Source organism: Poecilia formosa, unplaced genomic scaffold (genome assembly GCF_000485575.1).
Source record: "Poecilia formosa unplaced genomic scaffold, Poecilia_formosa-5.1.2 Scaffold277, whole genome shotgun sequence".
Classification (NCBI taxonomy): domain Eukaryota; kingdom Metazoa; phylum Chordata; class Actinopteri; order Cyprinodontiformes; family Poeciliidae; genus Poecilia; species Poecilia formosa.
In genome coordinates, this window is record NW_006800216.1 from 226,494 (window position 1) to 239,401 (window position 12,908).

Sequence of the window (12,908 nt, forward strand, 5' to 3'; positions counted from 1 at the left end):
GTAGCTGTGCGCTGCTTTACCTCCTATCTGATCCTCCGTATATCTTTTTTACTGCAGTGAGCCTCGATGTAGCCAATCTCCGTCAAGTATGGCATTGTTTTTATGTCGTATTAGCTTCGTTGTGTTGATGCATTTTGACTGCTTCAATTTTCCGCCGCAACACGCAAACTTCCCCATTCACTCAGTGCGTTATAGTTCCACATCGCTTTGGATTTGTTGCTGCACGTTTGCGCAGTTTGAAGGAAAGAGGAGACCAGCTGCACAGGCAGGCTGCGAAATGAGATGATCGGTATCGGCAACAAGACCCAATGATCGCCGATCACCGATCATGCACTTTTTCACAAAAATCGGCCCGATTATGATCAGTGACCGATCGATCGGCACACCTCTACTCACCAGTGTTGGAAAAATGGCAAACTACTGTAGTAAACCTGGTGGTAAATGTTTGGTTTTGTCAAAGTCTTTAAATGTTTATCTTACCTGTTTTCGAGTGCAATGCCTCAAAACATGTTCTTAAATTTAGCTTTTTTCCAACCAGAAGCCCTTTATATTACAATGGGAGTTTGAAATAGATCAACACAACATGCTGAACAATTCTGAAGTACAGGTAAAATTATGTAATTTGGCTTTAAAATTACAAAATAAAAAGTTGAAAAGTGTGTGTATTTGTATGTCAATCTTGAGTCACTACATGTGAAAGTTCATCTCTTCTACTGCCTTCAACAACATGTCCAAAAATGTCAAATAAGATGAGAACCAAAATAGATCCTTGCGGTACACCGTCAGATACGGAGTTAAACTCTAAGTTATTTCACAACCTTTTTAAATGACTGTTCTACAAAATCAACTAATACATTTGCGCAGTACTGTTAAGATCATATATTTGGACATTTTCTGGGAAAATCCACTTCACTGTGTGACTATGGTTGATTTACAATTTCCAAATCCTCCAATCAACAAAGGGATGAGTTCAACCAGACAGAGGAGAAGCTGAGCACACACTGGCTTTAGTCATTGTGATACCGCGTGGTAGCATCTTGCAAAATGAACTCTTGCTAAACACCACAAACTGTGTCAGAACAAGAGCTCAGCAAAACAACACTTTGCTATCCCACAGTATCAAATAGACTCTTCAAAAGCAAGGCATTGTGCAATCCTAAAGGAGCTGCAGCTGTGCACAGCGCTCTGGTGCCTGACTGAGACAACTAGGACGCAACACAGCAGAACACCAACAGAACCTAGAGTTCCTGAGGTTCAAAAAATATATATATCAATGAGTCAACTGTGAACTGAAACTGTATCGGGACTCGTGACGCAAAACCTAAAACCTACCAAGATGAAAGCCATTACTGAAAGAAGGCTGTTTGCTACAAGTCAACGTAAGAGTCATGGGAACAAAGTGTGATGGCATCCATGCTGCAACGCTGAGGACAACACTAAAGATACGGCTGGAGATGCACTGGTTTAGATCAAAGTGTTTGAATGGCTCAATCCAAGTCCAAACCTCAATCCAATTAAGAATCTATGAATGAGAGAGAGCAATTATCCAAAGTGAAACGGTCAGTCTAAGGACATTTAGGGGAACAAAGGACATTTGTTCCCCTCAAAGCTGTCCCCAAAACACTTTTCAGATTCTGATTTATGAAATCCGTTTCAAATGATGTGCCATTTTCCTTCCACTTCACAATCATGCACTACTGTGTCCAAGATTGAATACAGTAGCGAGCTCTGATTTTATAGACAAAAGCACTTGTGCTAACATATATATGAATAACACAATAAGATACTGCTGCCATTAGATTCAGTGAAACTAAATCAGATACCTCCTCCAGAGGATTGCTATGATCCATTTCAAACGGCACCATCTGTCCAGCTTTTAATCGCCCCTGTTGGGTTTTATTTGCCTTTTGGAAACAGCCTTGTGTAATGTCTGACATGTATGAAGGTGGGGTGTGGTCATTCCAGGCTTGGCGCACCTGCCTGTGTTTCCCACAGAAACTTTAGTTGGGTGGGTCGCTTGTTTTGCCACAATTTCAATTCAGAACAAACAAAAACACTCCCATAACACATCAAAATAAACACTTGCAACTTCTTATTTCAAATAAACTCTCTACTGATTATTTCACCTGATATGTACTAAGTTTAGACAGCTATAGAGTGAAAGTGTGGTTTTGTAGCACTAGCAGCAGTGCTACAGCTATGTTGCAAAACAGGATTTCATTGTGAGAGAGTGAGAGGTGAGGCTGGGCTCTGACTCACTGCCATAATAATTTAACTTGTAGAAATAACTGTTAAGAAGCTTTTCACTTCTTCATTCTTCAGCCTTAGATTTTCCGAATGTAGTTCCGGATACTTCTGAGAGGCAGAAATTAGTTTCTCTTTTTTTTATCTAGAGACTACACACACAAGAGCAACATGTTTAGCCTGAACTATACACCAGAGTTCAGAGAGTTCTCTAAAACATTTAATCAAACAGGTCTCAGAACTCGCAGCAGATGCTGGTACGGTACATCATCAACTTATTAAATATCGTCTGCAAAAACTGTTCTTGTTTGAAAGTTTTATGATAAATCGGGAGATAATCTGCCATTCTGTTGCATTTCTAAGTGAGTCAGAGCTTTAGCCTTCAAGCTTTTCAGCAACGAACGGGCCTCCACCTTTTGGATTGATCTGATAATATTGAAGAAGTTATCTGAGTTAGGAGCAGCAGTGTATTACGGAACAAAACCATCAAGGATTGGCGGTTAGGCACAAATTTTACGTACCAATACACAAAGGTTTGATTAGGATGTAATTTAAAATATATGCAGAGATGGGTTTGAAATGATCCAATTTAGGGTCAGTCAGCACATCCTCAACAGGCAGTTACCAGAGCATCTGGTTCATCAAATCAGTCACCAGACACATATCGAATGTGTTGGGTTAACATGAAGCCAGGTGGCTGCGCTGGGATGTGGTGGTTCCAGACATCACATTGTTATGATGTGAGAAACTAGAAATGCATCAATTAGAATTTTATGGCCAATTATGAATAGCCATTTACAATTTGACAACAAATTCTAGTTGATTCTCATCCCTCTCTTAAAAAGCTAATAAGATATTATCATGGCATTCAAAAATATTTGAAAAGCTGTCAGACTAAATTTAATTCAACAATACTTTATTTATTCCAAAAGGAAATTAAATGTTGTTGTATCTCATATCATCTAAGGATTTTCTCCCACATAAAACAAACGTATAGTTAACTAAGACAAAGTAGTCTTCCCTAAAGAATGTAGACCCTGCCCTTAAGTCTGCCAACATTCACAAATCCAACACATTGAATGACAGACAGAGAGGTGGAAAGTTCAACAAAAGCAAATTTACCGCAATAACTTTAGGTATGCTCACAGCCTCACGAATAGACATTTCCTGATGTCTCTGTGCCGTCTTGTACTTTCAATTCGAATGCCTATGTGACAGTGAAAATGGCTGCTCGAGTCCTCTTCACTCTGTAACAGGGTCCATGATCAACAACTAAATGTTGCTACAGGTACAAACCACAAAGAAGAAGACGACGACATGAAGTAGTAGGAGGATGATGGCGTGGCATGTTTTTGAATGACTTTTCACATTTTATTCAGTTGATTTTAATTGCGCGTCTCATTTAATGTAAACACAGCAGTTGCAAAATTGTGTTTTTTTTTTTTTTTGACATTATCAGGATACTGACAAAGGTTTGTGCACGTTTGTAATGGAAAACGCAGCTCGTGTGACTGTAGGCAGGGATCCGATTTTGAATTCAACATTGGTTGGTCAAGGATTGGCGGCAATCATGCAGATAATTGTCCTATTCTGGTCATCAGCACACTTCTCTGCATTCTCTAGGGGGAACTAGTGGACACGCGAGGGCATACCATCACCCCACAACATAATGACCCCTTGCAAGACATGAAAACCCATGAATACGACCTTTTTCTAAGTCAGCAAGGGTCTGTTAATGCCATCTAATGCCTCTGTTTATTGGCATCCAGTCAGTGTTGTGACTGACTGCCGGATGCTGTCTGGCAGCAGCGCATCACTCCATCCGTGATGCCACAATAAATGCCCTTTGGTGTTGGCTCCTTGCTAATGAGACTGAGTTTGTGTGGACTGTGTGTTGATTTTTTTTTTATATAAATGAGTGTTTCTAACCAACTCTGTGGGTACATTAAGAGACCGGTAAATTCTATTGACATTTTTAAAAAGCTTTCTTTTACTGGTAGTGTTGCTTGGTGACTGAGACTTTGAATGTGCAGCATGACTAAAAAAGCTCGATAAAAGCTCAATCTACTTAAAGTTACCTATATTTTTTTTCTCTTTGTTTCCCTAAACAGACCACTAATTCTTTTCTAATGAAACAAAGTATTGCATTTCCTTCTTCCAATTTCCCCTCGTCTTTCTTTACTCAGGCATGTTTATTTCTGTGGTTCTTTTCCACCTTCCTCCGACTCTTTCTCACGACCCCGCCTACATTTCCTTTTCATTATGCAAATAAGAGAAGCTCTTAAAGTCCCTCAAAGATGATTTTTTTAAGTCACAATGCACAAACCCTTCACAAATAAGCACTATAAAGAAAAACTAATCATGAAAATGTAATTTCTCGTTTTCACTGGAACCACTTCCGTTCTCACGATCTCATAATCTGTAAAACACAGCGTTGTTTTTTTTTTTTTTGTTTTTTTTAATAAAGCTAGAACAACAAACAAAGAAGTAATTTGTGCAGCAGTGGCTAATGCAGTCTCTGTTGCAATGTTTTACATTAACTCCATCATAGGTTCTGAAAGAAGGCCTCCCTCATTTGCATAGTGAAGCTCTAAGTGAATGGGAATGTAACAAGGAAACAGAAATACATAAACATGCTTCTTAAAACAGAAAAGACGGAAGCAGGAAATGCTAATGACATAAATCAAACAAATCTGTGGGCCTCCCATAGTGAAGACGTGTACAAAGCAGTCAGATAAGTCCATCTTTTCTTACAAAAGCATTATGCTACATTAAAAAAATTAAAATAATTTTTACGTTATACTTTGCCTTAGAGTGGACAAGGGGTCTTGCCACTATGCTTAGTTTTAAGAATTGTGATATGAAGTAAATTAAACTCAGCTAAGACTTAACCAGAGCTTTGTATTCAGATGAGACTAATTTGAAGCCCCAGTCTGGGTAGATTTGAAAGAAAGGATTAATACAGCCGACCCTGACCGACTCTCAGATTCACATGTTTGCAGATTTTGGATTTGTAGAATGGAACTCCAAATTATTTGTAGAAAATTCACTTATTTTTGCGTTTCTTTGTTTTTTTCAAAAATATAAATAAATGAATAAATAAATAAACACAGCTTGTGAAGCTGAAATATCTTGATCCAATGCTACTTAACACAAAGCTGCCAATCCTGGAGCATCATTCATTTTTTTTCTTTGGTGCCGATTGGTGCCCAAAAGCGAAGATAAAGAAGACTGTAGAATTTAGCCACGGAAATGTTTTGCGAGTCTAATGAGAACGGACAGTCCAGGTAATGTGCTGGGACACGACAAACAGGCCTTGAGGTGCCCACAGCCCAACAAAACCCCCTCCACCTTCACCCTGTGAAACTGTATACGTTAGAAACCGAGCTAATTAACGCTCTGTTTGTTCAGTGTCCTTGGACATATGAGAACTGGTGAAAGCAAAGAGAAGCTGGGATGAAAGGTTGGTTTTATTGGAATTTAAGCAGCTGTTTAAATCAGTACGGCTTTGCTAACCTTCTGGAGGGGGTCAGGGCGCGAGGAGGATAATAAAGGCGGTCACTGGGGGAAAGACAGGCTGAACTGTGTTCTTGTTTGGGTACTGCTGTCTGGGAAATCAACGTTGGCGTGAAGCGCGAGGCAACAACTCTTCGAGCACATCTGGCATTTGCCAGAACAAATGGATCCAATCAGCCAAACACAGCCAGCGGCTTGAGCGTCCCAGCAGGAGAGATTATCCTCGACCGCCGCATCAGCCTTGGCATTTCGATAACCTCATAAGCTCAAAGATTTAGTTACGATCCACGCAAAATGCTATGGAGACAGAAGAGACGAGGTCTGTTGTGGAGGGATTGTTTTCTTCTTCGACAATGGAGATATTTTTAACATAAATATAAGATTGAGGACAAAAACGTTTCCCTGATTGTTCTCTCGTTGGATTGTGCTGGCGTCACATGACTGAATTATCCACTCAGTAAATCCTGAAAAGGCTTCTTTGTATTTGAATCAGGTGTGAAAATTAGGACAAATATTTAAAATAATACTATATCTCTCTACCTAGCATAATTAACCTAAATTTATCTACAACGACACATTCATAATCTACTGTATCGCAGGAGTTTTACATCTCCAATAAAAACAATCCTCCAGTTAGCTAGCTAGCTCACCCAGGAAGAACTAGCTTGTTTGGTGAGCTTGTTTTACAGCTTCTGCTTATCTTCCCAACTTTGAATTCAGGTCAACTTACAAAAAAATTACTGAAATAAAAGCCTGTTTTTAAAGATATTTTCTGTCACTTGTAATTTTTTTAAAGACAAAAAAAAATTAAAAAAACGATAGAGATTTTATTTCAAAGTCGTATCACCCAGTCTTACATCCAGGAAATTATTACTAATCATATATCTGCGTTTCCCTTGACCATATATTTGCACATACTGGAAATATGAAATTAAATTTGCTTCATGGTGACATGTCAATTACGGGGAAAAAAACAACTAATTTTTCTATTAAAAAAACATTGCGTTCGGTTGTGATGGTTTTTTGGCTGTATCAAAATTGGTGTATTTCGCAAGCTGATTCGTGTGCGATTTTAATTGCATTTCTGATTTAATGAAAACGTCACAATTGCAAATTGTGTCTTTTCGACATTAGCGGATTGTCGACAAAGTTTTGCGCACATTTGTAATGGAAACACAGTTAGTGATTCTGGTTTGATCGTGATTGCTGTCAAAAATGGACAGCAATTTAATTTCTCAACTGTCAAGAGATCAACCTTGAGCAAAAATGTAAATTTTTATCCAAATATTGGGAGAAATATTACAATGGTACAGTTGTAAATGTGGGTTGATACATCAACAGCAGTAGTTGTTGAACAAGGCAGAGATTTGCACCTGAGGCCCACTTATCTCATTCTTCCATTTCCTTATCACTTAAGCGCCTCCATATCTATATCTGATGTGATAACAGTTCATGCCACTTTTTGGCAGCCAACCAAATGCAACGGATTATTACGTTCTACAGTGATAATTATTACGTTCTACAAAACAGTGATGGCATCCAGAGACCCTATTTTCCATGAGCTCCATGCAAGGTATTGTAATTTAATTTAGTAAGTCTGTGGGTGTGCTGTGGTGGCGCAGGGGTTAAGCACAACCCACATATGGAGGTTTTAGTCCTTGACGTGGCTGTCGCAGGTTCGATTCCCGACCTTTGCTGCATTTCTTCCCCCTCTCTCATTACCCACTTTCCTATCAAATAAAGGCCACTAGAGCCAAAAAAAAATCTTAAAATAAAAATTTGTAAATCTGTTACACATAATGTCTCCCCAAACTGTTGCATTTTTTTTAAACCAAAACAGATTTATTTTTGCTTTAACAATAACTTTCAATAACTTTGGGCAATAACTTTCGCCCTCCACGGCAGGACACTAAGATGGGAGATACTCCACTCGGCCTAATTCAATTATTACCAACTCTGAATGTGACCTTCTGGCTAAGGTAATCAGCAAACACTTGTATCGCATGACTGCATGTCATTTTGAGTAAGCTCTGAATCGGGATCATACCTGAATATTGATGTGCATGTAAAAGGTCCACAAAAGTCACACATAAGGCCTGCAGCTCAGCAAAAAACAGGTCTTATTAATAAATAAATACTGCAAGATATTAGTTATACAAGCATGACAACCGAAGCCTGTTACAATAACAAATTTTGCTGATAAATTCTCCTAGAAGTTATTGCAATAAATTATATTGTTGTCTTGAGACCATTTTCAGGTAATATAATGGATTACCATAATAACGATGCAAGAATACATTCCCAAAGATCAAGAAACTTTACATTCTATTCAAAATGTAACACTGCAACTCAACAGCATTTTAAATATCCAATAAGCAACAAATGAAATGAATCATGAAGTCTCGGTAAACAAAATTGTCCTTCAAAAAAAGGGCAAGCTGAGATAAATGCACCAGACTTAAAACTTTTGTCGTCCAGTTTTTGGTACAAAGAGAGAGAGAAAAGAGAAAAATTACGCAAATGGAAATTGAGTTTGTTTTAATTTATCGTGTGACTAATTAATTTAGTCTTTATCTTATATAGCAGACTTTGATGCACTGACATGATCTAGACCACCTCTGGAGTGTCTTAAAGAGTCAAAAATGCCCTAAAATCCTTATTAAGGAACTCGTCTTACACATAGAAGCATGAATCAAATAAATAATTTAATTTATGCACATTCAGCTGATTTAGCAAAGAATTACTTATGTGAAATTTCTGCAAAACATCATCTATTCATTCCAGCCTCTTTCCATACGGCAAGCCGTGCACTCGGCATAATTAATCAGCTCCGGTTACGCAAGTTCACATCCAGAGGTAAATACTCCACTGAAGACCTATTTTCCATGGCAACCACACTCCTAAAAAACACATTTCCTTCATGGCTTGACATCATCTGATCTCAAAAGACCAAACACTTAGAGGAAGTGAGCACATCCGCTGTCAACACAGAGTTCCATCTTTCCTCTCTGGTTAGCCTATTTTTAAACACACACACACACACACACAACCCACAGAGAAAATGTTTTCTTCCAACATCAGCTTCTCTGCTGTTCCAAAACACAGACTCTATTCAAATTCAAAGCTAAGCGTGCGGCAGCGGGGCGGCGCCATGGGTCTGACGCCAGGGCTGAGCGGAAACTCCATTTAACTTGCAAATGGGCCGGGAGCTCTTGTGCCCTTCTGTTGCTCCCTGCCAACAAACAGAAGTTAAGTCTGGGATGACCCGTTTCGGTTTTACGTGCGCAAACAAGCAGCGAATGGAAATATGGAAATGTTTGACAAAAGACAAGAGTCGGGCCTGGGCAAAACAGTGGAAACTTCTTATCTAAATTACCGTCACTTTTTTTTTTCCCCCCCCACAAAGAAAATCTTTACGTTGATAGATTTGATTCATTTTCAGCAAATTAGCTCATTATAATTCTGATTGGGCAGAGTGTGTCTGAATATCAAATTTGTCTGGACTTTGACTAGGCCACGAAGATGTTCTGATCTAAATTATTTCATTATAGTTTAGGGCAGGGTGATAAACTGATTATATTAATAAATCAAATTTTCTGGTTTTGAGGATAATCTGGATTTTTTTCCCCCACAAAAGACCATCTTGTTTACCATCGTGTTTTACAATTTAATTTTTTTTTTTTTACTTTAAATTTGGGTGAAATCACAAAAGGAATGATTGAAATAAAAGCCGATTTTTAGTGTATTTTCTTTTATTTGTAAATAAATATTTTTTTAAAAATTGGATTTGGTTTTGGATTATTGTCCCTTCTCAAGTCTTTTTCAGCCTCTTGGAACTACTTTCTCCAAGTATTGTCCTTTATTTATTTTGTTTCATCATCAGAATTTAAATTTCTGTCACATCTAGATGCCCTAGATTAATAAAAAAAAATAACTGTAAAATAAAGTAAATTTAAAAATAAAAATCCTTCACCACACTTCACCCATTAACATTTGTGCTTGTCAGGTGATAAAATGCAGAACAGTTAAAGGGGAATACCGTGGTAACGCACCGGACATGAAGAAATTTAGGCTAGGTTTCACCACAGGTTGATATCAGGTAGCAAATTTGCCACCTGATACCAGGTAGCCAACAGGAAGTGGTCTCCCCCATCGGTCTCAGATTTGTACTCCGGGTGAAAGTGGTAAGGGAACACTGAGGCTGTGGGAAGATGAGATGACTGGGAGGGATGTAAAGCACAGAAGCAGAAACAATTTGCTGCATGTCATGCCATCCTTGCAGCGCGGTTTTAGCTTCACCTCTGAACTCAATGTGGGACAGACTCGGAGACAAAAGCAACGGGAAGCGCATAGAGATGAACCTGCTGCTACGAGCTCACCCCAGACCCGCTAATCCTGATTTATTACATAATAATACGCATTGCTCGACTGCAGCGTCCGTCTGTAACCCTCGCAGACACACAGAGAATTAGCAATTAGGGAAGTCGCGTTTAACAACCAAGTTGGGGTAAAAAAAAATAAAAAAAATAATAATGATAAATGAGTTTTTTTGCCCATTTGTTTACATTGCACTTACCTCTGCTTCACTCTTTGGGGTTCTCCTTTTTGGCTGCGTGACAGGCTGGGAAGAGGTAAACGGTAAAGCAGTCCTCTGGGTCGTGTTTCTCCCTGCTAACTGTTAGCTGACGACGCTTAATGTTTATTAATGTCTCTTGGCATTCAGTGGTTGGCGCGAGGTTGCTACGAGCTATCCTTCGGCGCAATGTCGACGCGTCGCTTAAATATTAAAGTTCGGAAAAGTTCAAATTGAACTTCACGATTTTACTCCTCCCCCGTTCTTTGCTGTCCATTTCTCAACCAATTTAGAGACGTTGAAAGCAACCAGAGTCTGAATTGTTCTGTCAACTGCTGGGGCAGGCACACGTGAGAGCTGTTGAAGGGTACGTCACTTCCGGTTAAAATTTCACATTAAAAACTACATCGAAAGAGGGGAAGGATACGCCACCTCTTTCGCCATATTGTGAGTGTCACGTTGACCTTGGAAAGCGGTGTAGGAATGGTTGGAAACGACGAAATCCCGGCTCGTTTTCATTAATCATTTTTGTATACTGTATTATATAAGTAATTCAGGTACTTGACATAAAAACTGCTTAAAATACAATAAAATCGTTCTACCTGTTTTGAATAAGCTTGAATTATGTCAGTCTAAGAATGTATTACAATTTTGTTAAAGTAACCATTTGGGTTTTTTTAATAGAAAACAGTAAAGTTAAGGACTTGATAACCTTTAGTTTTCTCTCTTACATTCAATTCAAATTCCGTTCAATTCAAAAATACTTTATTTCAAAGGGGAAATAAATGTTGTATCATCCAAGTGTCACTCACATCCAAGAGTTGTGAGTGATGGTGTCGACAGGAAGACTCTCCAGTATTTGATTATCTCAAAGGCTGTATGAATCCTTGTAAAACTGTGTAAATTATAAACGCTGTATTCTTTTCAATAATAAGGCAGACGGACTTTATTTTGAAGGGTACCCACCCATCCGTGTGTGTCATTATGTTGAAATTTAGCAGAGCAAGGCGAAATATCCCTCCCTTGTTCTCGGCGATCGTCTGATTTCCCTGGCAGAACAAACCACACACGTGATCGTTCATGTGCGCTGTCACGTCGCTCAGCATGGACACAGTTAAGATAGTTTTTTTTATTTTCCAGCTGATAATAATTGCCTTGCGCTAAATAAATATGTCTTATGTTACCCCAAATAAATAAATAAACACTTATTTATTTAAATAAAAAAGCTACAAAAACAACTGGGTCACATTGATATTTGGCTGTGTATGTGCTTTAGGTTTGGGGAAATAAACGATTATTGCATAATAATTTTTGGTACATTCAGGTTCAGATTAATTAAATAACATGAATTATCGAGGTATAATCTTAGGAATCGTTTTTTTTTTTGTTGTTGTTGTTGTTTTTTTTTCTTTGACTTATAAAATAAAATAAGATCTGACATCTTTAATATGCCTAACCACTTCAAGGGAGAGGTGCTGCTCATAATTTGGTAAATGAGGACATCTCGAGGCCGCTGCAGGTATTGCTTTTCCCCTGATTAAAACTGTTCGTGGTGGCCATCTAGGGGCAGAAATATGAAACTGCAGCCCTTATCTTGACATTCGAAATATATGACACGATTTTTTTAAAACTATTTTCTATATATGCCTAATGTTTTACTCATCTATAATTTTTTATGACACACTGAAAACAAGTTAAAATAATTTAGTTTATTCAACGTTAAGGTACTTTACAAAACAAACAATCCCAGTTAAACTACATGTGGTCAAATCTAGTTTCTAATGTCAGAGCAGTACAGAGGTCATCTTTGTTCTCAGGTATGTTTTTGTAAAGTTTAATATCTCTGATTGTGTATCATGTCACTCTAACATAGAGGCAGCACAAGTTGTGCACATATCTCACCATATCTATTATAAGAACCACTAAATTTCATACCATCCAGGAGCCAAGCTTTTAAATTAGTTGCCAGCAGCCTGGATGATCCTATTGGCTACGATCAAGAGCACACAGTGCATGTTTCTTCCAGAAAGCATAAAAAATACTGATTCCTCTGTAATACGATCTATCCCAGATGCTTCCGAGCACAGAGAAGCTAAAACAATCTCAAGGTATTCTATGAGACTTGTAATTTTTTTTTTTGTTTGACCGAGATTATCAGTTTATTTGTGTTCCAATATGTCTCTAGCCTGTACAATTTGTTACCTATAGAATGACATGTCATTGTCAATTTTATATCTGTAAAAAATAATCAAAATGGGTGAAAAGTCACTTTCCATGAACATATTCATGGATGTATAGTTGCATGTTTGTTAAAGATTTAATCAGTTGGACACTGCTAGAACTCCAAAACTGAATATAAAGATCCAGATGCTGTTCTTGTGTCTTTTTATGAAGTATATTCTGTAGTAAATGTAGCAGCAGTTTTCGACATGAGCTATGTGGCCCAAGGCAGCATCTCAAGGACACAACCACTAGATGAAGATACATGCAAAATGCAAAGGCACTGTGTTTTATTCCAACATAGAGTTTAACATAAGTTCCTGCATTTTGATTGGTTGGAGGGAACCAGAAGGAG

General features: G+C 38.2%; 1 protein-coding gene across 2 annotated transcripts in view; it reads right to left on the minus strand.

Annotated features, from left to right (window-relative positions):
• The window catches only part of osbpl8 (oxysterol binding protein-like 8), a 71,078-nt gene extending 60,385 nt beyond the window's left edge, over positions 1-10,693 (minus strand). For both annotated transcript variants that reach the window (XM_007571247.2, XM_007571249.2), the window contains exon 1: positions 10,337-10,693. The gene's annotated coding sequence lies outside the window, so the exon portion shown is untranslated. The remainder of the gene's footprint in view (positions 1-10,336) is intronic.
• Between the last annotated feature and the right edge of the window lie 2,215 nt (positions 10,694-12,908).